Genomic DNA, 25,777 nt, shown 5'->3' on the forward strand with positions numbered 1-25,777 from the left:
TGGAAATGGGCTCCCAGTGGCTTTGAATCCCAAAGAAGGGATGAAAGGAACCTTTCCGAGCATCTGCGGGGAGATTGGGGGGTGGGAGGAGGGGAGGAGAGGGGTCCCGCTTGGGAGAAACACATTAGTTGGATGTTGATGCGGCTAATTGTATACACATAGAGATTAGGTGGAAATGCAGAAGCAAAAAAGGCGTCATTTTAGCGAGAAATTGTCCATTTCTGGAGAGTCTGCATAGACTTTACATTTTTAGCAGCCAGAGCCATGTTGGAAATTGAGTTTAGGGAGAAGAGCAGAAAGAGAAGTGGAGACAAACCCAGCTTGACCCAAACCCAGCTTATGGAGAGAGACTCCAGCTGTCTCTGATGCCTTGCAGACACTGGGGGCCCCAATATTAGCAGTGCACATTGGGTGAACTTGAGCATTTAAAAACTTGAGGACTAAGGGTTCTGCCCCAGGGAAGTCTGGGAACTCAGAAAAGGCTCTAGGGCTCTCAGCTCTCCCTTCCTCCTGCCCCCCTGATTACCTCCAAACACCAGGAAAGCACTAACTGACAAGCTCCCAGTCCACACTCCCCCCAGGGCCTCCCCAAACAGTCCATCCACCTCAGACAGCTCTGGTCTTGGGGAGGTTTTCCTGACAATGAGCTGAAATCCCCCTCCAAGCCACTTCCCTGCTGCTCCCAGCTTTTCCCTCTAGAACCAGGTCAGATAAAGCTAATCCCTCCTGTCCCTCACAGCATACACTGACATGAAGAAGGGGACTGGAGCTAGGACCTGTGTTCACATCCAGCCCCAGATACTTCCTAGCAGGTCACAACTTTCTGCCTCAGTTTCCTCAACTGCAAAATGAGAATCACAACAGCTCCCACCTGCCACGGTCTTTTGAGGATCAAATGAGATGATCTTTATAAAGTTTCTGGCAAGTAGCAGGTGCTCAATAACCCCTCCCAGTCTCAAGTTCCCCATCTGTAAAATAGGGGTGAACATAGAGCCTACCTCCCAGGGTTGTTCTGGGAAGATGATGAAATAACATAAGCAAAGTGCTTTGCAAACTTTAAACACTTGATAAATGTGAATTCTTATTAGTATAAGATGTATTGAATATATTTTATTTATTCATTCAATAGCAGCATCGATGTGCTAACCTTCCCATTCAATTTTCATTAACCTTCTCACTGATCTTCCACTTAATTTCCTTTCAATCAGGGTGAAGTTCACTCAGGTTAATTTTTATAGAATTTACCACTTAGATCTACTTCGTCTGGGATGAAATTTAACATACTTCAACTGGAAGAGACCCCGAGGTCTTCTAAGGTCACATAGCATCATATTTTGTCAATTATAGAGGCCAAAGTCTCGATGAGGTTCTGCATGGAACATTATTTTATGTGGGAAATGATTACTTAAGCAGAAGAATTCATACTCTTAAATTTTATTGATAAATCAATAAGAAGAAAGGGAGAGAAAAAGAATTAATGAATGAAAGAAAAAGGAGAAAGGAAGAAAAAGAATGAATGAATGAAAGAGAAAGGAAGGAAGAAAAAGAATGAATGAATAAAAGAGAAAGGAAGGAAGGAAGAAAAAGAAGAGGGAGAAAGGGAGGGAAGGAAGGAAGAGCAAAATAGAAAGGATAATGAGACACAAAACAAGCATGAAACAGGCTCAACCATATAAATACACTCATGTATAGACACACATTAGTAGAAATAGCTTCTTTTTTATAAAAGAAAATTTTTTTCTCCCTGAAAATTTCCTCACAAAGAGAAATAATTCTTATTGATCACGGGGGGCCCAGATTCTTTATTCTCCTGTCATCATTACCTTTGTAACTAGTGACTGAGTAATTGCATTTAGTCTAATTGCGCCTTCTCAGGATGCTTGTTCCATCACGCCAGAGTTCATCCCACCTTCTCCTTCATTTCCTTGCAGCCTGTTCCCTTTGCCTGGATGAATGAAGCACTAAACCAGCACCAGGCACTCCCTCTGTGCCACGCTGGGTGCTGGACATGAAAGGGAGACAGGCTCTGCCCCAAGCTGCCCACAGGTCCCTCAAGCAAGGAGTCTTCACCCCAGATCTCGGAACTTTTTCCTCTACGTTTTGATCACTGCTTCAGACAAATCACCTCTCTGAACCTCAGTTTCCTCATCTGCAAAATGGCTGTTATGAGGACCCAAAGAGCTTTACAAACCTCAGGTTGCTTTACAAAGGCCAATTTGGGTGATGACTCTAGGATGCTCCGTCCAGGCTTTTCACAGAGCCCCCCACAGGTGAGTGACCCAAGTCTGTTCCTCAGTTTCCCTATTAACAGATCCCTTTGTGTCTGGGCCCTCCTAACACAATGGCACTTTCACCATAACTCTACCCTTGAATAATTCCTCAGCAAAGCTGTCGACCAAGAATAATAGCTCTCCTCAAGATGTTTGCATGAAGAACAGGTTTCGGTGACAGTCTGTCAAAACATTTTCTTTTTCAGACCAGCAACATGATGGGACAGAACAACACAAAACATATGGGCCGAAGTCTGCCCTCAGCAGCTACGACTTCGCTCCCCGGCTTCCCAGAAACACTGACTCCAAGAAAGGGCCTGAACCCGTTCTCACTTGGGAGTCACCGGTACGGTGTGTGTCAGCCGTCTCCGAGACATTCTGGACAGCTCTCCATCAGTCTCCCTGGGAGGCCCAGAGCCCAGGGAGAGCCGGGTCTATCTTTCACCTGTCTGCACGACAAGGGATTTTTAAATCCAACCTTTTTGACTGGAGATCACCCAAATGATGACATGGTTGCCCAAACAGCTGACACAGACTCTTTCTATCTGCCTGTCTCTCTCTCTGTCTTTCTTTTGTTGTCTTTTGGTCTCTGTCTGTCTGTCTGTCTGTCTCTCTCTCTCACTCTTTGTCTCTCTCTGTCTCTGTCTCTTTCTTTTTCTCTCTCTCTCTCTCACACACACACACACACACACACACACACACACACACATACAGACGCTCTGACACTGGATCCATCTACATCCCTCTGGAGCTCCCTTTGCAGAAGAACGAGGTCTCAGACGTGTGATCATCAGAGAGCCCCTCTCTCCTCTCTCACTGCCCTCTAGATGCTGATGCCATTTTGGGGAAACAGCCAGTGTGCGCCTCAAGTTGACAGGGGCCAGCTGGGGCACCTGCTTCCTCACTGCTCGATTGTTCCCTGCGAGGATGTAGTCCAGTTGGGGGGGCCAGCTCCCAACCTCTCGGGAGGGGGTCTATGGGAACCTAGAATTGACATCAAGCTCTCCATGGACCTATGTCAGGAAACACCCTCAGGGATCCATACCTTGGCCACGTGCTGAGAGCCGTGTTATGAACCAATCGCTCTCTGCCACCCACAGGAATCATCCCAGCCCCTCCTGAGTATTTCCTCAACATCCCATCCTGCAATCTCGGCATCCATTGTTAGCCACAAGTCCAGGGATCGGTCTCCAGCCATGTCTAGTTCAGCAGTGATCGGTGTCAGGAAGTTGTCCCCTGATCCCTCGCAGAGCACGTAAGCGCCCATCATAGGGCTCTGCCCTCTCACGGCCTCCCTCCGGCTCGCTGACTTGTGAGCTGCCTTACTGGCAGGGACTGGGGAATCCCCCCTTAGCATTTCTCTGCAAAGGCTCCTATGGATGCACATCATATTGTACCTGCTGCGTTGGAATTTCAGAGTCCTTGTGCTTGTTGCGTCCCCAGGCCGAGCAAGTGGCTCCCCTCCCTGAGCCTTCCTCTTGTCCCCCAGAAAGGGACAGGTCCCTCAGAGTCCCTCAGCTCCTACTTGTGCTTGCTGCATCCCCAAGCCGAGCAAGTGGCTCGCCTCCTTGAGCCTTTCTTTTGTCCCCCAGAAAGGGAGAGATGAGAGAAACTGAGACTGACAGAAGTTCAGGAACTTGCCCAGTCAGTAAATGTCGGAGGCAGAATTCTAACTCGGGCCCTCCTGACTCCCAGGCCATAATTCCCTCCCTGGACATGTTCACTGCTTAACAAGCTTCCAGACAAAGAAGGGCAGCTGAGAAGTCTTGATAATAAAGTCCAGTAGAAAGCCCCTGGACCTGTAGCAGGACAAAGCTCTGCCATTAATTAGCCATGTGGCCACAGAAGTCACCCACCCTCATGTGCTCCTGGGCAGCTATGGGAACAAAGGTTACTACAATGATCTGCCCAAGATTTGGGGTCTTGGGCTAGCCCATGTCTCTCAAGCTGCCTAGGAGATTTGAAGCACACTCCCTCACTCTAAGAGCAGATAGAAGGCTCCTCACAATCCCCTTCTTCCTCCTTACACTCATCTCCATCCTCATCCTCCTGACCCAGGGCCAGCAGCTCTGTCTTTGCACATGGCAGATCCAAGATCCTGAAAGTCAGAGTTTACACGAGCACAAGTGATGTAATTGATGGGGACCGCTGGGATCGTTCGGAATCACTCCAGGAAGACTTTCCCTCGAGGATGGGCAAGACCAGGGTAATTCCCCTAAGGAAGTGCTGCCTTCTTCCTGAGATTTTCAGGGCAGAGAGAAGAGGCTGGATCCTCATAGCACTTTAATAAATGCTACTTGATTGATTGATTGGAACTAATCATGTTATCACAGCCTAAGAATGAGTGAATTTATAATTTCAGACACAGAAATTAGCACTTTCCAGAACTCATGTCAAGGTTTGCCCCCGTTGGTCCTTTTTAAGCCACATTCTAGATTATGACCCTCCCCATTTTCTATTCTGGGATTCTGCCTTTTTTATTAAGAAACCACTAAATACTAAAATGTCACGGAAGAAAACCAGGACATTTGTTTTTTCCAGATCAGGTCACAACAACCTTAAATGTTCTGTGTGAGGAAACAGATTTTCCCCAAACTATTGGTCACACTGAACAAAACAACACACGACCACTAGGATTTAAACAAATGAGAAAATCTACAAGATTTTCATGTAGGCACTTGCAGCTACCTGGCCATGTATGGTCAGTTCTGTTCTTGCCTCCTCAATCATAGCTGAAAAGCCACAGGGAAGAGAGGAAGTAAAGAGCAAGCTTGTTTCTGAGAGGATCATGGCCTTAGAATGGAAAGGTATCTCAGAGGCCTTCTCTTTACAGAAATGGAAACTGAGGCCCAGAAAGGTTAAGTGATTTGTCTGGAGTCACGTAAGAAGTAGCAAGGATGGGATTTGACCCCAGGTCCTTTGACTTCCAATCCATGACACTTTCCACTTGGATGCCAAGGCCTCCAGATCATGAAAGACACAAAATCTTAACCTTGGCTTTCTTCTGCAATTCAATTGTTCCTGCATCAATAATGATAAGAATATTGTCATTGATAATGATGTCAATAAAACTGACCAGTAATCAATAAAGGCCCCTGAGTTTCTAGATATTAGCCCAAGAATGATGGCTATAGAAAATCCCTGAGCCACTTTGGGTTAATGGCCAAGGAAAGAATGGGAGAAGACAGAAACTAAGAGTGGGGACACAGTATTGGCTGCTGGATCATTTCCACAGGTGAGCAAGAAGGAGTCTTGCCATCACTAAATCTTGGTCAGTTTTGCCCCGAGCCGTCCTGTCCCACTCATACAACCCCCGAGTGTCCATTTGTGCCACGGCGTGGGGAACGCTTATGTTGAAGAGGGGTCATGGGGAAACATGGCTTGGTCCCAGCCATGGGAATACTACATATGAAATCTGGCTGTTTTGTGTCAGAAGGCAATGTTACTACTCTTCAGATTTCTCCCCAAAGAAAGAAAACACAAGAAGTGTAGAGCAGACCTTTGGGTTTACCAAGGATTATTCACCATCTGTGCCCTTTGCTACAATATCTACTTCCAAATCAGCCTGTACTTGGATGGATCTGTCCATTCTCTCAAGGCTCAGGAGCTCGTACTTCAGAACCATGTAAAAGTGCAGGCTCAGGAAACCTTATTTGTTCACACTGAGTATGAGAAAAAATTCTAGTTCTAGCCTGTGCTTGTTCTAGCACTAAAGCTAGAAATGTAACTACACGCTGGTTCTGCTCACTGTCATTTGGATGATTCCTTGCTCCATTTTATGAGGTTTTCCTGAAGACCCAAAGCTCGCCTGGAACCATCTCCGAGGCTCTCTGCCTTTCCTCTCACACTGCCTGTCATCCAAGGCCAGGAGAAGGACTCGATTATAGCCCTACAGCCAGAAGGGATATTAAAGGTAAAGTCCAACCCTCTCTTTTTATAGAAGAGGAGCTGAGGTTCAGAGAGAGCCAATGATTTCCCAGGTTCTTAGACTCAAATCCATTGTCTTGGTTTGAGACTCTCCCATTGCCTCTGTTCCTCAGTAGCTGCCTTTCCTCCTTCCAAGGTTTTCCCAGAGTATCCAGATTTTTGTTATTGTCATCACTGAACGTTCCGGTCACTCTCCCATCTCCCAATAATTTCAGGGCTGGGTCTCCAGTCTTGTTCATCTCCCCAATTCTCTGAATCGACCTGAGGTTTTTCACCTCCTCAATCCTGGCCCCACTATATCCGTGTGTCAGCCACATGCAAGCAGGAGGGATTAGACTTCAGATACTCTGCTACCCAAAGTGAACTTGCCCCAGGGAGCAAAATTTGTCTGCACTTTGTCTCCTCCTAAAAACTCTGGGAAATGAGGACTATCAATATCATACATACATACATATAATATATACAGTTTTTCTCTAATAATGGTTTCATTTCAAGATGTATAAGGAACTGATTCCAATTTATAATAATAAGAGTCATTTGTCAATCGGTAAATACTTTAAGGCAACACTTGAGCCTCCCCTCACACTCATAAGATTGGCAAAATCGATTAAAAAAGGAAAATGACGAATGTTGGAAGCAGTTGTGAGCAGGTACATGAGTGCACTGTTGGTGAGGCTAGGAATTGGTCCAGCCATTCTGGGAAGCCCTTCAGAATTAAGCCCCCAAACCCTACCACTAATAGGCTTATACTCCAAGGAGATCAAAGAAAAAAAAAAGATCTATATGTATAAAACTACAATAGTTTCTTGTAGCACAAAAACTATAAGCTAAGTGGTGACTATCAGTTGGGAAATGGCTGCACAAATTATGGTATAGAAAAGTAATGGAATTAATTATTGTGCTGTAAGAACCACTTAAAGAGTGGATCTGTTTCAGAGAAACCTGGGAAAACTTGTCTGAACGGAGGCAGAGTGAAGTGAGCAAAACTGGAATAATCAACATAATAACAACCTTGTGAAGACAAATGGCATCTATGAACTTGAGATTCCTAAACAATTCGATGATCTGCCACAGAGGGACTTGGAAAAATACCTTCTCTCTGACCCAGAAGCTCCCTAGAGGGAGGGACTGTCTCCCTTCTGTGAGAAGGGGCTCCCTGGAAGGGGAGACCGTATCTTCTTCCTGTATCTCTTCCACCATAGGCTCAGAAGCCTGTCGGGAGGTAGCCTTGTATCAGCGCTCTCTGGGCACTGCCAGCTGGAAGAGATGGCAAAGCTGAGCTGGTGCGTCTTTGGGTGGGACAAGGACCCAGAGATGGGCACTGGCTCTGCTTGGTGACCTGGATCCCAGTTGCCAGGCTCTGGAACTACATCAGGTTCCGAACCGAGTGACAAGTGGTCATTGCAGGGATGGCAGGGAGGTGGCGGCAGAGAGAGTCAAGAGTTGGAATGGAGAAGACGATCTTTTAACCTCACAGTGTGAGACTTCACCTTTATCCTTATTACTTTTATCTTTTGGCCATTCCTGCCCATCAAGATCCCGGTGAATTCTCACTGTCACTCAGAGTGTCGTGATCCATCTGGCTTGGCTTTCTGCCACCGGCAGCTCGGATAAGCTTGTCAGAGATACCTTTTATCTAAATCCTTGTTAAAAACCTTAAAAGTGTCCAGCCACTCACGGATGCCCGGGGCCCGCTGACAGAGATCCCCTTCCAAGGTCAACCATCAGTAACTGGTCCTGCTTCGTCCATTCGATCAGATCTAACCAGCCACGTTCTAGCCCGCCACGTTCTAGCCTTCCACGTTCTAGCCTGCCACGTTCTAGCCCTCATCTTTTTATTTTGTCCCCAAGAGTAGCCTCTGGATCTCACGGTCCACCTAAGCCCCTAGAGCTTTTTAACATTACAATGCAATACAAATTTTGGTCAAGACTTGCTTTCCTTTTCTAATATTTATCAATGGGTTCCCTGAACCCAAATGTGGGACTTTTCATTACTGTGAGATTTCATCTTGTTCAATCTGATCTGCTGTTGAGATATGGGATCCCGACACCGTCCTCCTGTGTGCTACTTTAATTTTTCTAGTGTTTTTTTTCCATATGTAAACTGGGGCTAGCAATGGGAGCAAGGACTTGGGGTCAGGCTTCCTTCTCCTCCTTCTCTCCTTTCCTTCCCTTTCCCCTTTTCTTTCCTTTCCCTTCCTCCCTCCCTCAATCTTCCCTCCTCCCTTCCTTCCTTTTCCTTTCTTCCTCTCCCCATCCCTTCCTTCCTCCCTTCCTCCCTTCCTCCCTTCCTTCCTTCCTTCCTTCCTTCCTTCCTTTCTTCCTTCCTTCCTTCCTTCCTTCTTTCCTTCCTTCCTTCCTTTCTTCCTTCCTTCTTCCTTCCCTCTCTCTCTCTTTCCTCCCTTCCAGAGTTCTTCATCTATTACAGACATATGTTTAATGCCCACAACAGCACAGAGCCCAATATACACTAAATATATGTCTGCTTTTCCACTCATTTATTCAGTTTCAAAGGCATGTTTTGAGCATAAAATGTCTTTGCTACTCTGTAAGTTAAGCTCAGATCCAAAATGCCAATAAATGGACAAATCCTGATCCTTCTATTATATATTATAGACTTTAAATAGAGAGTAATTAAGGTTTTTCATCTGCGAGCTCACTCTCTGCCCCTCGCCCTTGTCCCATGATGCCACCTGCCCCTTCCTGCTGGGTCGTCACCACCACTCTTGGGTTTGTGCCTCCTCCAAGCTGCACTGTCCCTGATCTCCATCCCTCATGGCTTCTCTCCACTTCTGGGCCTCTGTGAGGGCCCCGCCTCTGGTGAGCCCGGGAGCTTCCTCCGAAGGACCCTGGATAGAGCTGGGGTGCCTGAGATTCACGGTTTCTTCCCCTTGGCTGGGGTCCCCAGCTTACAGGACCTGGGAATTTGATCCAAAGGGGAGCCTGGGCACAAGGGCCTGGGGCAGGGGCAGATTCTGTCATGCTGTTTTCAAATGGCCTAAAGCACTGAGGTGACAATATGGCTGGAGAGCCAGATTGGGAGCCAGGAAGCTCTGGATTCAAATTTTGCCTCATGTCCTTGTCCACACACCTTTGAGTTTCAGTTGCCTCATCTATAAAATGGGAACAATAACAGCACCTCCCAGGGCTCCAGTTTTATAAACCTCCAAAGGCTTTGCAAATACGAGCTATTGCTGTGATTGTTGTGGACATTAAAAGTCCTCTTACTCCCTCTTAATCAACCAGTAAGCATTTGTGGAGGGCCTGGAAGGGGCCAAACAGAAAACAAGTAGAATAAAACTCTGTGCTCTTAAATAATTTATGTTCTACTGGGGAAACACTATGTATGTACATTGACAAGATAAAAAGGAAGGGGATAAGCATTTATGCAGCATTTACTACATGCTAGGTACCGTGATAAGAGCTGACACATACTATTTCATTGGAGAGAGGTTCTGTATTATTATTTTCATTTTACAGTTGAGGAAACTGAGGCTCAGAGGCTATCCCAGAGCCCCGGGCTTCCAGGGATCCTGGAATTTTTTGATACTCTTGTCTGGGCTCTTCTTCCCCCCCATCATCTCCTACCTCAGTCCATACCTTCTTCACATCCCCTCTCTTAGACTCTTAGCCCCCTGTGGTCAGAGTTTGGCTTTTTATGTTCATACACATAGCACAGAACCCTGTGTCTGGCATGCAGTAGGCACTTAATAAATGTGCAGAAAAGTGAATGTGGGCACGTGCTCCGTTTGTTTGTTTGGTCTCCTTCAGGGAGTGTATTTCCTCGAATTTCCTCTGGTAAGCCATCACACTGACACATGGAAGGCACTGAGGGTACTCAAGGAATCCCTAGGAAGAACCCCCACCCAATTAAGTCATCAGAAATACTCATTAAAGGAAATTATGTGTCATTGGAACTTGTCAAGATCTTTTTCAAGCTGAATCACTTTGCCAGAAGGGGAGCCACGCGTTTGCCAAGGAAGGCTGTCAATGGAGACTCTTGCGTGTCTCGTTTTGCTGGGACTAAGGGCCCTCCGCGTGGGATGTTCCACTGACAGCGGCAGCTCAGCGCCCGGTGGGGGAAAATCCAGGCTCTCCGGCCTGGTGACTGGCACAAGCTCTGCCCCAGAAACCGCCCTGACCTTCACGAACACGGCCGTGGATCTCCTTCCCCAGAGCCACCCACCCAGGGGCAGAGGAGCCCAGAGGGGCCTGACTCCAAGTCCGCTGGGCTGACCAGAATCAGAAAGCGCTGACTGAGCAGCCTTGCTCAGGGTGGGCAGACCAGACAAAGCTAAAGAGGAAAAGCCTGCCCTCCCTGCTTACAGTCTGTGGGGTAGGAGACGGTGACATGGACTAAGATGAGAATAGAGCATTTAGGGAATATCCACAGATGGAATTTGTTTTGGGGAGATGCACATTAACAACCCCCAGAAAGGTCTGAGTCAGGGGGTGTTTCCTGGGCGAGGAGTCAGAGAAGTTACAGATTTGGGAGGATGGCACTGTGAGCATGGGACTGCCTGGGCAGAGGGAGGCAGGACAAAGCACAGAGCGAGGGATCGGATCAGGGAAAGCCGGGGCCTCTGCCATGGACAGGGAGAAAGAAAAGACAGGGCTTCGATTCTCTTGGCGAGATCTCTTTCACTGGCTGCGGTCCAGAGTCCAAGGTCACCAAGGAGGCAAGATGGATTTCTTAGCTCTTTTCTTGGATGTTTATAGCAGGCTAAGCATGTGACTAACATTTTATTTACAAAAGGAAACCAGATAATGGCTCAGGGAGTCAATATAAACATCCTGACTCATGACCCAGGTAACCGACTTTGATCGGAAAGGAAGGAGAGGGCCTTTAAATGGAAGCCATTAACAGCCAGACATTGCCTAGAGCAAAAAGCAGATACTGTTTTCCTGTAAAAAAAGGAATAATGCCAAAATCTCTTACGTAACTTTATAAATTATTTATTACTGGTGGTTTAGAATTGCCCAAAGTCCCAGGAACACAGGATCCCAGGTGGGGAAGAGATGGCAGCGGCGGGAGCTGTCCACAGCTGAAATGGAGCCCAAAGAGGAGGCAGGTGGAGGAGAATGGGAACTTCCTGCCTCAGGTCCAGCCTGAGTGGGCAGCCAGCTCCTCGGGCTGCTGCCTTATCCCAAACCAACCCTGCCCTTCCTGAGCCCTGGCTTCCAGTGGTAGTAGGGAATGGCAGCAATAGTGTAAACAACCACCACCACAGTCAGCTAGTGTTCCTGATGTGACCGGCACCCAGCAAGTGCTTTATAGAGTCAATGACTACAGCAATCTAGTGTTTGACAAACCCAAAGACTCAGCTTTTGGGAGAAGAACTCATTATTTGACAAATTTGGGAAAATTGAAAACTACTGTGTTAGAAACCCACACCTCACACCAAGATAAGGTCAAAATGAGTCCATGATTTAGGCTTAAAAAATGAGATTATAAATAAATTAGAAGAATATAGGATAGTTTATACCTCTCAGATCTGTGGAGGAGGAAGGAATTTGTGACCAAAGAAGAATTAGGGATCATTATTGATCGCAAAATAGAAAATTTTGATGGTTAAGTTAAAGTACAAACAAAACTAATGCAGACAAGATTAGAAGGGAAGCAATAAACTGGGAGAAGATTTTACATTCAAAGGTTCTGATAAAGGCTTCATTTCTAAAATGCATAGAGAATTAACTCAAATCTATAAGAATTCAAGCCATTCTCCAATTGATAAATGGTCAAAGGATATGAACAGATAATTTTCAGATGAAGAAAATGAAAGTATTTCTAGTCATGTGAAAAGTGTTCTAAATCACTATTGATCAGAGAAATGCAAATGAAGACAACTCTGAGGTACCATTACACACCTGTCAGATTGGCTAAGATGACAGGAAAAGACAATGACGAATGTTGGAGGGAATGTGGGAAAACAGGGACACTGATACATTGTTGGTGGAGTTGTGAATACATTCAGCCATTCTGGAGAGCAATTTAGAACTATGCTCAAAAGATGATCAAATTGTGAGAAAGTGTTTTACAAACACTATTTCATTCAATCTTCCCAACAACCCTGGGAGTTAGGTGCTGTTATTATCCTCATTTTACAGATAAGGAAACTGAGGTAGGCAGGAGTAAGTGACTTGCTCAGTCATACAGCTAGTAAAGGTCTTCAGACCCAACATTCTGTGCCCTATGACACTGCAACACTACCATTTGGACATCTAGCGCTTGGCCACATTTCCGTCCCTGCCTTGTGGTAACTGGCCTGTTGGCTGCCAGGGAGCAATGGCTTATTTCTGGCTCCTTAAATAATCAATCCCCAAACATTAATAAAATGTTCACTGAATGCCGGGTCCTACTAAGTCACTTTCTTTCTAACAGACTTCTCTCCTCCCAGCCTGTCCCCTGGTGTGTGTGTGTGTGTGTGTGTGAGTGTGAGTGTGTTGTAAGTGTGTGTGTGAGTATGTGTGTGTGTGTGAGTGTGTGTGTGTGTGTAGGGGATCTTGACTACAGTCCCTGCCCAGCGTTACCTCTGAAGCCAGCCTGAGGTGAGGTTGGGGAATAATGAAATCATCATCTTTTGGAAGGCCTTCAAGATTTCACAGATCCAGGCAGATTTCAAGGCCTCCTTGGTCACTGTGCGGTCACTTGACCACCTGAGGGAGACTGCTGTTCAGGTGAGGGTCTTTTGCAAACAGCTCACCCAGGCCCCAGGCAACCCACACTCCTAAATCAAAGTCAACTGGTTGGATAGATCTGACCAGAGTTGGTCTTCTGATGGCATCACCTTCAGGAGGTCACAGTCACTATTAGAGGCTTATTTTGAGGCTTTGCAAGACCTTTTGTGTCCCTTTGGGAGTTTGAAGAATTATTCTTAAAATACATACATATATATATATATATATATTTTTAAATACATATAAATATATTTAAACATATTTATAAATATATAAATAAAATATATTTTAAAGTACCAAAGCTCAACCCTTTTCTTTGGGGGAGCATGTGAGGAGCTGTATCCATTGAAAGTTGCTTGAGGTACAGCTCTAAGGCCCACCTATCCTGATGATATTTCTCGATGCTCTAGAATCCTGTTAGAGCTGAATCTCTCCCCTCGCCCACTCGGCCAGTTCTGCTCTGGCTGCCCTGGGCCTTCTGGATTACTGGGACTATGAGGTCATGGACCCGGACCTGGGAAGGATCCAAGAGGCCATCAAGTCCCATGCTCCCCTTTTTACTGTAAAGAGTCTTTGCCTTCATTCACAGGGCAATAAGGAGAGGGCTGGACTTCGAACCCGGGCTCTCTGTCTAGATATTGGTATTTCCTTTCCTTTCCAACCCCATGGGGAAAGCATGGCTGAGGTCCTGGGGGGGGGGTTCTCCGAGGCCCCGCCCCAGGGAGATCCCTGCACCACCGGAATAGGGAAGCAGCTGGTCTGTCACCCCAGAGCTCCGGGCTCTGCTTGGCTCTTTCCCTGCTCTGAGGGCCCGGGTTGTTCCCCACTTCCCCACCGTCATAGGCGGGGCTGATGGCCTCTGGTGCGGGACTGCTCTGCAAAGGAGGCCCCTGCAAGGACTAAGCCGCCCCTGCAGCTCCAAAGCCTGTAATACGTTTGCTCCCGGCGGGGTTTTAACTGAGGCACAAAGAAACCTGAATGAGGCCAGTGATTTTCACCTGGGGCTCTGCAGGAACAATATTTCATTTGGGCAAACTGAGAGTAAATGAAACCTGGGAAAGACCCAAGTGCGCACACACCCACACCCACACACGCACACACACTCCCACAGACACACCTGCACACACACTACACGCACACACACACCACGTGTGCATACACACCTGCACACAAACACACCTGTACACCTGCACACACACATCACATACATACACACCTGTACACCTGCACACAAACACCTGTGTACACACACCCCTGCCCACACACACACCCATGCACACCTGCACAAAACACCTCTGTACACCTGCACACACACATCACACACACACACACCTGTACACCTGCATACCTGCACACACACTACACACACACACCACATGTGCATACACACCTGCACACAAACACACCTGTACACCTCCACACACATATTACATACACACACACCTGTACACCTGCACAACACACCTGCACACACACACCTGTACACCTGCAGAACACACCTGCACACAAATACACCTACACATACACCTGCACCCACCTGCATACACACATGCACATCTGCACACACACACCTGCACATACCCGCACACACCTGCATACCTGCACACACACGCCACATTACACACCTGCATACCTACACACCCACACACCACACCCACATCTGCACACCTGCACACACACACACCACACACACCTGCACCCACTTGCATACACACCTGCACACACACACACCTGCATACCTGCACACACCTGCACACCTACACACACACACACATACCACACATACACCTGCACACCTGCACACACATACCTCTCAGAGGTGGGGTGCAAGGGGTGTGTGTGAGAAAAGCAAAACAAAGACACACAAGCTGAGACCTGGCTCAAGGTTGAATCTGTCTCTGGGCCAGCCCCTTTCCCAGCTGCTTTCCTGCTCATTGGGTTCTAGCTGAGGTGATAACATATGGAAGCAAAGGGGCCAACAGGACAGCGCCAGACTTGGGCTCGGGAAGTCCCGAGTGCAAATCCGGTCTTGGATCAAGAGCAAGTCACTCCACCTTCTCTGAACCTCAGTTTCTTCACATGTAAAATTGAACGATGACATCAGCACCGACGCTCCAGGGTTGGTGGAAGGACCAGACCCATCCTTGCCAATATTTCACTAGCGCTCACCGGAGGTCAGCTGCCGGGTCGATGGCTTTACGACTCTGATTTGATTTGATGTTTATGCAGCACTCTGATCACCTGAAGGTACCATGTAACGCTGGCTTTTATTATTATATATTTTCCTATATTGGAAAATGATTATTTTTAAAATGACAAATTGTGCTGCTCTTAATTTCTTAATGCACGGGCCCAACATAGAATGTTGCAGTGAAAAGGGACCTCAGACATCATTGTGTTAAATATGTGCGTGTGTCCACACAAGGGGACTTTGGAGAAGCTCACTTTTTTTTTTAATGAAGGAAGGAAGGAAAAAGGCAGTGGGACATTGCAGAAAGGTCCCTGGGATCACTGTGTGTGTTTGAGGGAACAAGACACCAGGAATGGGTACATTGCAGTGCTCAGAGCAATAAAAATCCAAAACAATCCCCGGGATGGGGAGGTGGGCCCTGGGATAGTAGAGATGGGCAGAGTGCAGGGGATGGTGGATGATAGACAAGGGAGCAAGTGGTGAGGTGGTCACTGGAGGCACTGGGCGTCATGGCACAGGCATAAAAGCAAGATGGGAGAGATCCTGGGTGTGTAGGAGGAATATAAAAGTACAAGGAGAAAAGAAATGGACATTGTCAGGAATATGTTGATTGATGGGAACAGCTCAGATCAATTCCATGCCATAAGGAGGCAACAGCAGAGCCATGACCAGCAATTTTGCTGCCCGTGGCAAACAACATGAAAGGGTAGATAAGACGAGGAGCCCTTAAGTAATTATTGTAATGGAAGACTTGGAAATAACACAAGAAGTAGTTAAGACAAAATTGGGTGAGAGGGGAGATGTCAGGAGAACTAGTTCATGGGGAGGGATTCCCAACATTGATCCTAAATGGGAAGCACACTTGACTGAGAGGCTGATGATGGAAAGTCACTGACCAGGGGAAATCAGGAGGAAGGGAGGGGGAGAGGGGAGGATTTTACCTCACCAGCCTCCAGGAAAAGCCATGAGAGGAAATTTTCCTAGATAAATTATTGTTAGTAATGAGCCAATGGATGCTAAAGAAATGAGAGGATTATCAAAAAGTAAATGTAGCCAATTTTAAAGTTACACAATATCTTAAGGTGATTATTTTCAATTTTTGGACCTTATGAATTTTTATGCCCTGGAGCAAAGCCCTGTTGTCCTACCCTCTTAGGGAGGTCTCTGGGGAAATAAACTAGGACTTCAGTGAAGGGCAGTATTTGTGTGTACGGGAGAAATTTGGTCAGAAAAATTTGAAGATGCTTGTGAACTTTCAATTTGCACAAAGATATGGATGACAAAGGAAAGTACAGGGGAAGATGGGAGATTTGGACTCCACAGCTATCCCTGCTATTATTTTCACCTTGTAAGTAGAAGCCTAGATACAGAATTGTAGGAAGAATAAATCTTCTACGTCCTGGCTCCAAGGCTTTTTTTTCCTTTTCTAAGGGATGGTAAAGATAGTTTTTGTCCCCTTGAGATGCTCCATTCCTTTCGAGAAGGGGCTGCCTGAGCTCCCTTCTTCTTTATAATAGGGGGAAAGATCTGAAGTGGAAGCAGAAAAATCTTCTGGCCTTTTGCACTTGGAAGTAAGTGAACTAGTAACTCAATGAGGGGAAAGGGTGCGACAGCAGCACTGAGACAGCAGGAGATGGGGGCCGAGTAAGGCTGATGGCCACCAGAAGCTCACACTCTCCTGGCCAGGGAGAAGTCAGGGGAGCCGGTGCAGGGAGATTCGGCTCCTTGTCTCCACAGAGACTGATGAAGATTCTCGCGAGGAACATCAGCATCTACAAAATGAGGCTAAGAAAATGCTCCTAGATAATCTTAATGCCTTGTGGCAGCTCCATGTTAACCTGGACCTTCCTTGGGGTGAGAGAAGATGCTCAGAGACACCGTCTTCACAAGTAGTGAATGTTGGGATCTGAAGAGAACGGTCGGGATAACAGATGATATGGAGAGAGAAAGAGACAGACAGACAGAGAGGGAGAGGATGAAGGGAGGGAGGGAGAGAGACAGAGACAGAGATTGAGAGACAGACAGACAGAGAGGGAGAGGATAGAGGGAGGGAGGGAGAGAGAAAGAGAGAGACAGAGACAAAGAGCCAGAGACAGAAAGGGAAAGGATGGATGGAGGGAGAGAGACAGAGAGAGACAGAGATTGAGAGACAGATAGAGAGGGAGAGGATGGAAGAAGAGAGACAGAGACAAAGATAGAGAGACAGAGATTGACAGACAGACAGAGAGGGAGAGAGAGAGAGAGAGAGAGAGAGAGAGAGAGAGAGAGAGAGAGAGAGAGGAGGGAGAAATTGAGAGAATTAGAAAGAATTAGAAACACAGAGACAGAGAGATATTCAGAGATAGACAGAGTTAGAGAGACACAGAGACATAGACAGAGGCAGACAGACAGAGAAAGAGTTACAATAATATAGTCAAGTTCAGTCTGAAGAAAACACATGGTTATTGTGTCACTGATGGATCACAAATTTTGAGGTTTAGGAAGACATGGATTCCAATCTGTCTTCAGACAGGCACCCACCATATTTGCCTTGTTGTCCCAGCACTCGGCCATGACTGGTGCAGAACAGCCATTAATAAAAGTTTGCTGATGGATGGACAGACTAAGTGGATGACCCTGAATAACGATTCCCTATTACAGTCGGTTCACTTTCTGAACCGACTTTAATTGTCAAAATGTTTTCCTCTCATATTAAGTTAAAGCAGATTCTTGGCTGTTAATATCAAAATGGAAAATCAACTTGGAATTGAAAATGTTTTTAAAATGTTAACAATAAATAATAAAATTTTTTAAAAATTAATTTTTCCAAAAAGAATAGTTCTTAAGTAACCAAGCTTGATGAGAAAGAAAAACAGAATTAAAAAATCAAAATACACAAAACTGAAAATCTCTTGCATGAATAAAATAAATGCAATTAGAGATAGAAAACAAATCCATCATTTTTATTTAATCCTTATATAAAATATATATCTGAGAAAGATCTGACATTCAGGATGCAAAGGGAAACAAATATAAAAAGAAAAAGTCATTTTCCAGTAGATATGTGAACTCAAAATATGTGAACAAAAAGTTCAAAAGAATTACAAACTCCTAATAAACATATGAAAGATTATTCCAAATCACTAATAATGAAAAAAGGCAAAACCAAGAGATTCTCTACAATGCAACAAATTGATCAAGATAATAAATTATTAAGCATTTGTTAAGTAGCTATTAGGTGCCAAGCAGTAGGTTAAAGTAGAGGCTACTTTGCTTAGATCTTTCTATCCCCAATATCTAGTGTCTGACACCTAGTAGATACTTAGCCAATATTTGAATCCAGTGATCCCCTTGCTCCTTCACGCATACTCAAGAACATCAAAGATGGAAAGAAAGATTCCATATATATCTAAATGTTAGCAAAGAATTATAACCAGAGCAGATGTGCATTGACTGGGGAGTGGATAACCAAACTGTGACTCCCTAATGGAGTAGTATATTGCTGTATCCTAAAAAATGGTGACTGAAGGATGCAGAGAAGTCGTAGAAACTGGTGCAGTATGAAGTAATCAGAACAAAAAACAATAATCAGTCAGTCAGTCAACAAGCATTTCATAAGTACCCATTGTACCCAGTTAGTATGGTCTCTCCCTAGGTATATAATGATAAAGTACAAAATGTTCAGACATGACCACAATGACCACAACAACATATGTAGAACCCTTTCCCTCCAGAAAAAAAGGAAGGAAGGAAGGAGGAAGGGAGGGAGGGAAGAAGAAGAAGAAAGAAAAAAGAAAGAAAGGAAGGAAGGAAAGAAGGAAGGAAGGGAGGGACCGAGGGAGGGAGAAAGAAGGAAAGAAGGAAGGAAGGAAGGAAGGAAGGAAGGAAGGAAGGAAGGAAGGAAGGAAGGAAGGAAGGAAGGGAGGGAGAGAGGGAGGGAGGAAGGAAGAAACTGAATTCTGTATAAATAGAATGATTAAGTTTGTTCCCCAGAGAAATTTGGAAAAGGCAAATCCCTTCTTCTGTTTTTAACTTTAATTGCTTTTCTTTTTCCTTTTTAAATCCATATTGCCAAAGATAGCTTGCTGAGGGATGGGGGTATATTTAAATATGAGGATGAGGCAAAAACAAAAGATAGAAATCATTTTTAATTATCAAAGAAAATCATCTAGTTGCTTATGATACAGCTGAAATTGAGGACTGCAGGGTGTGGTGATCCACACCTATAATCTCTTCTGCTAGGGGACCATGAAGTTTGTGAATCGCTAGAGTCAGAAAGGAGAAAAAAGGAGAGAGGGACAGTAGGGAGGGAGGAGGAGAGAAGAACCTTCGGCCCAAAGGCATGGACTTGCTTACAGTCCTGTTGGTAAGTAGATGAGATGCAATTTGAATCTGGACCCTCCTGCAGCCCCACTCAGCACCTTCGCTGCTCCAGCACACTGCAGGTGGGCTGCCAAAGGCTCTCATCTCTCTCTGACATTTAGTACCTCAAGATGAGAATGAGTCTGTCCCAGGTGTCCAGGACAGTGTTAAGACTGTTAAGGCTGCCATTTGGCATGGGTAGCATTCAAACAGAAGAAGCTGGGGCAGGGGAGTGGATGTCTGGGAAGAAACCAGGAAACAAAGACTGATACCTACTGTACAGGGCAGGTGTGACGCAGTGCCAACAGGTGATCGAGAGCAAGGCAGAAATGATCTACGTGGCTTTCACCATCTCTAGCAGGGTCTCCAAGCTGGAAAGGACAGAATAAAAAGACAGTGAGGGGGTTAGGGACCGTGCTGGGCCAGGAGCAATGACCAAGCGTCCACCTGTGTTAGATGAACGGCCTCCACCCCCTTGCCCAGCTGAGCTACGAGAGCTTGGGCCCTTACAGATGTCAGTCACCAGGGCACAGCTTTAAAGATCGATGGAGAATGGGAGAGGAGTGAGCCACTGGAAATGGGCCAATATATCAGTGATCTGACTGGAAGGAGAAGGGGTTGGGTCCAGGATCCACAGCCCGGTAGAGATCGACATCAATGACTGGCAACATCTGGGAATGGCCTGTCTTGCCCCTGGGTCTCCAGATTCCCGTATTTTTGTATTTATGGTTCCAGGGGTGAAATGGGGGTAGAACAGATGGATTTACTGCTGATGAATGGCTGGGCCCACAGGGCAGGCATTCACAGGTGAAGGAGTGTTTCTGAGGTTTCCTCTATCAATGACACAGGTGAAGACAAAGCCTAGTCTTCCAATCTGTAGATGCTAGCAATCTGGGACATGGAGCAAACATGAGAGAAAGCTCCAACAGAAGCTCACCAGCCTGGAATTCTGGGCGACCCCAACAGAGATGACCAGGACAAAAGGGAACTTCTGTGGTTGAAGACGGCACCTCTCTGATCTTAGATCGCAGATTGGAGATGACTGAGTACTGCAAAGCTCTGGACCCAAAGGCAATGACTTGCTTATAGTCCTTCCAGAGAAAGCCAAGTTCTGGAAACGCTCAGCAAGCAAGAAGGGGTTCCAGCACTGGTCTGGCAGCAGGCTTAGACTCATATTTGAGGACTAGCCAAGGCAACTGCAAAAATACTCCTTACAGAGTTCTGACCAGTGTGTGTGTGTGTGTGTGTGTGTGTGTGTGTGTGTGTGTGTGTGAGAGAGAGAGAGAGAGAGACAGAGAGAGACAGAGAGAGAGGAGAGAGACAGAGAGATGGAGAGAGACAGAGAGACAGACAGAGACAGAGAGACAGACAGACAGAGACAGAGAGACTGAGAGATGGAGAGTCAGAGAAATGGAGAGACAGAGAGACAGACAGACAGAAACAGAGAGAGAGAGAAAGAGAAAGAGAGAGAGAGAGAGAGAGAGAGAGAGAGAGAGAGAGAGAGGAGAGACAGAGACGAGACAGAGACAGAGAAGACAAGAGAGACAGAAGAAGAGGAAGAGAAAGACAGAGAAGCAGAGAGACAGAGAGAGATGAGAGGGGGGTGGTGTGTGTGTGTAGGAGGGATGTCCAAAGATTCGTACTAGAGAGATCTGTTATGAGTTCACATTCGCAAGACAATAGCTCTAGAGAGATCAGAATAAGAGAGAGATGACAGTAGATGTGCTTAAGTGATCCAAATTCATTTGAAAAGATCGACTGAGTTCATAACCACAATTGAAAGCAGAATGACTGACAATGTGGCTTCTAAAAACAAAAGTTATTGGCTACTTAACTATCAAGTAACTAAGGGCCATGATCACAGTAGCTCAGTTGTGCATCTATGGGGCAGGACCACATCTGGGGACCAAGCATCGAATATTCAGCCAATGCCACAGTCTAAGAACAGGAAGCCTGAGATGCAGAGTTAGAGACCACACTACACGAAACAAGCGAAGAGTGAGGAACCTGACAGCTGACAAGTCCATCAGGCTGTCCTGCATCACAGGACTCCCAATTCGTGCTCATGTCCCATGGGGCAGGAAATGATCTCACATCTGGGATTCATCAGCAGAGATATGAAGACCTGCCATGGACAGATGCAAAGTAGGGGCTGAAAAAAGGAAGCGGTGCAGTTGGCATTTTAAAGCCTCATCCATTGGTTTCAGGTTGGGAAAGCAGCAAGATCCTTGTGTAGGATGAAGGCTTGTGAGCCATGAGCTCCTCAGTATGGGTCCTGCACCTCAAGCCATCCCAAGGCTTGCTGTCCAGGCAGATAACCTCCATCTCCCATCAGCCTCTCTTCTCTCCAGTCAGAAGCCCTTGCAGTTCAAGTAGCAACCTCATCATTTAAGCTCATCCATGACCCTAGCTGCACCAACTCCTCCAGATCTCCTTCCTCAGGCATCGTCCACTCCAGGGCCATACCTTAGCAAGTACCGCCATCGCTGTGACCTCCACTCCACTCTCCCTCCTTCTCCCACGCCCTTTCACCATCTCTCCTCCACCCCTGTTCCTCCACTCCCGGCACTAAATGTTCCCTTCCTTTCCGCACTACGAGTTTTCCCACATTACAATCCAGGCAATTTCCCCTTCCCCAACCAATCAACATTTATTAAGCACCTACAGTGTGCCAGGTACAGTGCTAAGCACTGGGGATACAGAAGGAGGCCAGATAGTCCCCGCCCTCAAGGAACTTACAATCTAATGGGTTAGACGATATGCAAATATATACAAAGCAAGTTATAGATAGGATAAGTAGGAAATAATTAAAAGAGGGAAGGTCTTGGAATTGAGGGGAACTGGGAAAGGCTTCCTGTAGAAAGTGGGGTTTTCACTGAGATTTAAAGGAAGCCAGAGAGGAGAAAGGTGAACATCCCAGGTACAGGGGATATACCTCCCTTCCCCCACCTTTCCTCTTTACCTCCTCCTTATAGAGTCCCTCTGTTTGCTAAAGGTACAGCCTCTTCTGTTTAATAAAGGCTTTCTGGATGTCCCCAGACTCCATTGTCCTTTCTCCCCAACCCCTCAGATTGCAACTTTTCCATATTCTTTGCCCTGCAAATACCCTGAACATCATTCTCTATTTGCTCCTTTCAAACTTCAGGTTCTGGGGAAGAAGTCAGCCTTCTCACCAGGACCACCATGGAGCTTTAATTTTCTCCAGAAGATTGCTGTGGCACTCCCCCCATTCTCTAGCCTTCAGTCTCCTTTACCCACAGAATGCTGCCTCTATACATGTTCTGATCCACCCCTGGCTTAAACTCTTTTATCACTTGACCCTGCCATCTCCTGAAGAGTTCTAGATCATTTTGGATCATTCCTCCCCTTTACATTCAAATGATGGGCATCAGAACTCCCTATACTCTTGCTTCTATTTCTACTTTTCTCCACATTTTGTAATCTGGCTTCCAATCTTGTCATTCAATTGTAATTGTTCCCCCCGAATTTGACAAGGCTTTCTTAGCAGCCAGATCTAATGACCTGGTCTTGATCTCCTCCTTCTAGCCCTCCCTGTAGCACATGATACCTCTGACCACTCTTTGTCTCATAGCTTTTGGCCATTGATTTCTCCTGCTCCTCCTCCCTATCTCATGGCTCTGCCTCTGTGTCTTCGGCTGGATCATCACCCCTTACCAAGGGCACTCTCCAAGGTTCTGTCCTGAACTCTCTCCTTTTCACTTTCTACACACACTCTCTTCCTGATCTCATCAGTTCCTGTAGGGTCAGTTATAATCTTTAACCCATTTGGAGCCAGCAAACTCATTGATTCCTTTGTCCTTGTGCAAATTCTACAGGCTATACCCCAGGATGTATTAAGCGACAGAAGGAGCCAAAGCAAAAAAAAACCGAAGCTGGCTTTTTTCAGCCTGCAGCAATCTGGGGCAGCTGAATTTCAGGAGTAATTACTTCAGAAAGAAACTACAGGGGGTAGCCCCTAAAATAGGATATCTAGCAGTCTCTGACTGAGCAGAGTGGTGAAACAAGAGCCCTAACTCACCAAGCAGATCAAGGCTAGATTATCTCAGAGGCTCATTTTTGTGTAGGTGCCTTCTAAATATGTAGCGCCTGGGGATGACCCTGAACTTGAAACTTGGTTCCCTAGACAAAGCTAACTCAGGTTCAGGGTAGCTGGTGGGTCCCCATCTGCTCAGACTGTAGCCCATGAGCCTCCCACTGATGTATTTACCTTTACTAGTCAGCCAAAGGACAATCACTGGTTCCAAGCAAAAACATGAAATGAAATAGCATAGTAAGAAAAGTAGGAGCAAAATATTTCCTCCGTAAATCTGGAACACACTACCCAATAATACATACAGCCTCAGTGGAAAGAATGGGGAGGAGATATATAGGAGGACACCCATGGAGGGAACAACGATTGGGGTGATGTACTTGTAGAAAAGCCAAATCTCTCAGCCCTAAGGACAACATGGCCCAGGGCCATGTCATTTTAGCTCAGTCACCTTCAGCCGGCTCCCAAGGAATCTATTTCCCCTACAATCAAATCAATCCCACTGCCCACTGGTTCTACTGCCAAGGACATAGAACTGTCCTGCTCTGTTGCTCCACTACCTAATCCTGTGACTTTCCAGACCCAACTCTTGTCTCCTGCTCTTAGAATGGAAGACCCTCACTCACACTTCTATATTTGTCCCACGAGCATTTAGAACAGCTCTTGTAAGCACTAAAGGAACTTTCCTTTCTCCCTCCCTTCTTCCTGCTTGCTTTTCTTCCTTCCTTCCTCCCTTCTCTCCTTCCTTCCATCTTTTCTTTCTCTTTTCCTTCTTTCTGAAAGGCATGGAATTCATGTTTTTGAGGAAATAGGCCGAAGGGAGTAAGGGCACTTTGTTTGAAGAAGAGAAAATTCAGGAAGGATTTAATAGTTTTTTTTTTCAAGGCTATTAAAGAATACTTCTTCTCACCCAGAAGAGGTGATCTGCTTACACTCTCATCTCACCCATGGCCCACAAAATTTTATTTATTTAAAAAAGAAAGAAAGGGACAAAAGATTCCTTAGAGAATCCTCTATTGAGCCCCTCTCCTGTAAAGTACACAGAACGATTGCCTCCCATTGGAGGGCCATTGGGACTCAATCCGAAGCAAATGCTCAGATGATGGAATCATAGCCACTAGCACACTCATACATTTCAGAATGTCCTCCTCCCAATCCTCCATCCTTTGAGCCATCAGTGCCCCCAAATGTGCCATCTTTCTCAGTTGGGATGGAACCTTCTCAAGGACAGGGACTGTCTCAATTTGGTGTTTGTTTCCTTGGTGCTCAGCATAAAGCTTGGCACATAGTAGGTTTTTTAATAAATTCTTTTAGTTCGTTCATTTATTCACTCATTCCTTCATTCATTTAGTCAGAGTGACCTAGCAATTAGTCTTCCCGGGCTCATATAAATCACTCGGTGCTCCTAGGCAATTTGCTAAGATAGAAAAGACCTTTTTTTCCCTAATCATATCTCTATCTAAATGTACTTGGTTTCTTTTTGTAATCCTACATATTTAAAAATCTTCTGAGAAGGGGTCCATGAGTTTCCAGCTAAGGAATCCACAGCACAAAAAGGTTTAGAACCCCCACAGAAAGTCATCCCCAGGATAATACACTACAACCAAGTAGGATTTATACCAGGAAAGCAGGGCTGGTTCAATATTAGGAAAAATTGGCAAATCAACTATTGGCAACTATTGGTAAAATCAACTATATCAATAACCAAACAAAACTCACATGATTATCTCAAGAGCTGCAGAAAAAGCATTTGATAAAATCCAACACCCATTCCTATTAAAAACACTAGAGAATATAGGAATAAATGGACTTTTCCTTAAAATGATCAGTAGCATCTATTTAAAACCATCAGCAAGCATCATATGTAATGGGGATAAACTGGAATCATTCTCAATAAGATCAGGAGTGAAACAAGACTGCCCACTATCATCACTACTATTCAATATTGTATTAGAAATATTATCTTTGGCAATAAGAGAAGAAAAAGAGATTAAAGGAATTAGAGTAGGTCATGAGGAAACCGAATTATCATTCTTTGCAGATGATATGATGGTATACTTAGAGAACCTCAGAGAATCAACTAAAAAACTATTAGAAACAATTCCCAACTTTAGCAAAGTAGCTGGATACAAAATAAATACACATAAATTGTCAGCATTTTTATATATTACCAACAAAATCCAGCAGCAAGAGATAGAAAGAAAAATTCCATTTAAAATAACTGTTTGATAGTATAAAATGTTTGGGAATCTATCTGCCAAGGAAAAGTCAAGAACTATATGAGCAAAATATTCCACACAAATAAAGTCAGATCTAATC

General features: G+C 45.5%; 1 protein-coding gene across 1 annotated transcript in view; it reads right to left on the reverse strand.

The window, feature by feature from the left end:
* Nucleotides 1–25,777, reverse strand: part of HECW1 (HECT, C2 and WW domain containing E3 ubiquitin protein ligase 1) — a 240,336-nt gene that overhangs the window by 151,315 nt on the left and 63,244 nt on the right. The window contains exon 2 of the mRNA XM_031951752.1: nt 19,684–19,778. The gene's annotated coding sequence lies outside the window, so the exon portion shown is untranslated. The remainder of the gene's footprint in view (nt 1–19,683; nt 19,779–25,777) is intronic.

Source organism: Sarcophilus harrisii, chromosome 1 (assembly GCF_902635505.1).
Source record: "Sarcophilus harrisii chromosome 1, mSarHar1.11, whole genome shotgun sequence".
Taxonomy (NCBI): Eukaryota; Metazoa; Chordata; class Mammalia; order Dasyuromorphia; family Dasyuridae; genus Sarcophilus; species Sarcophilus harrisii.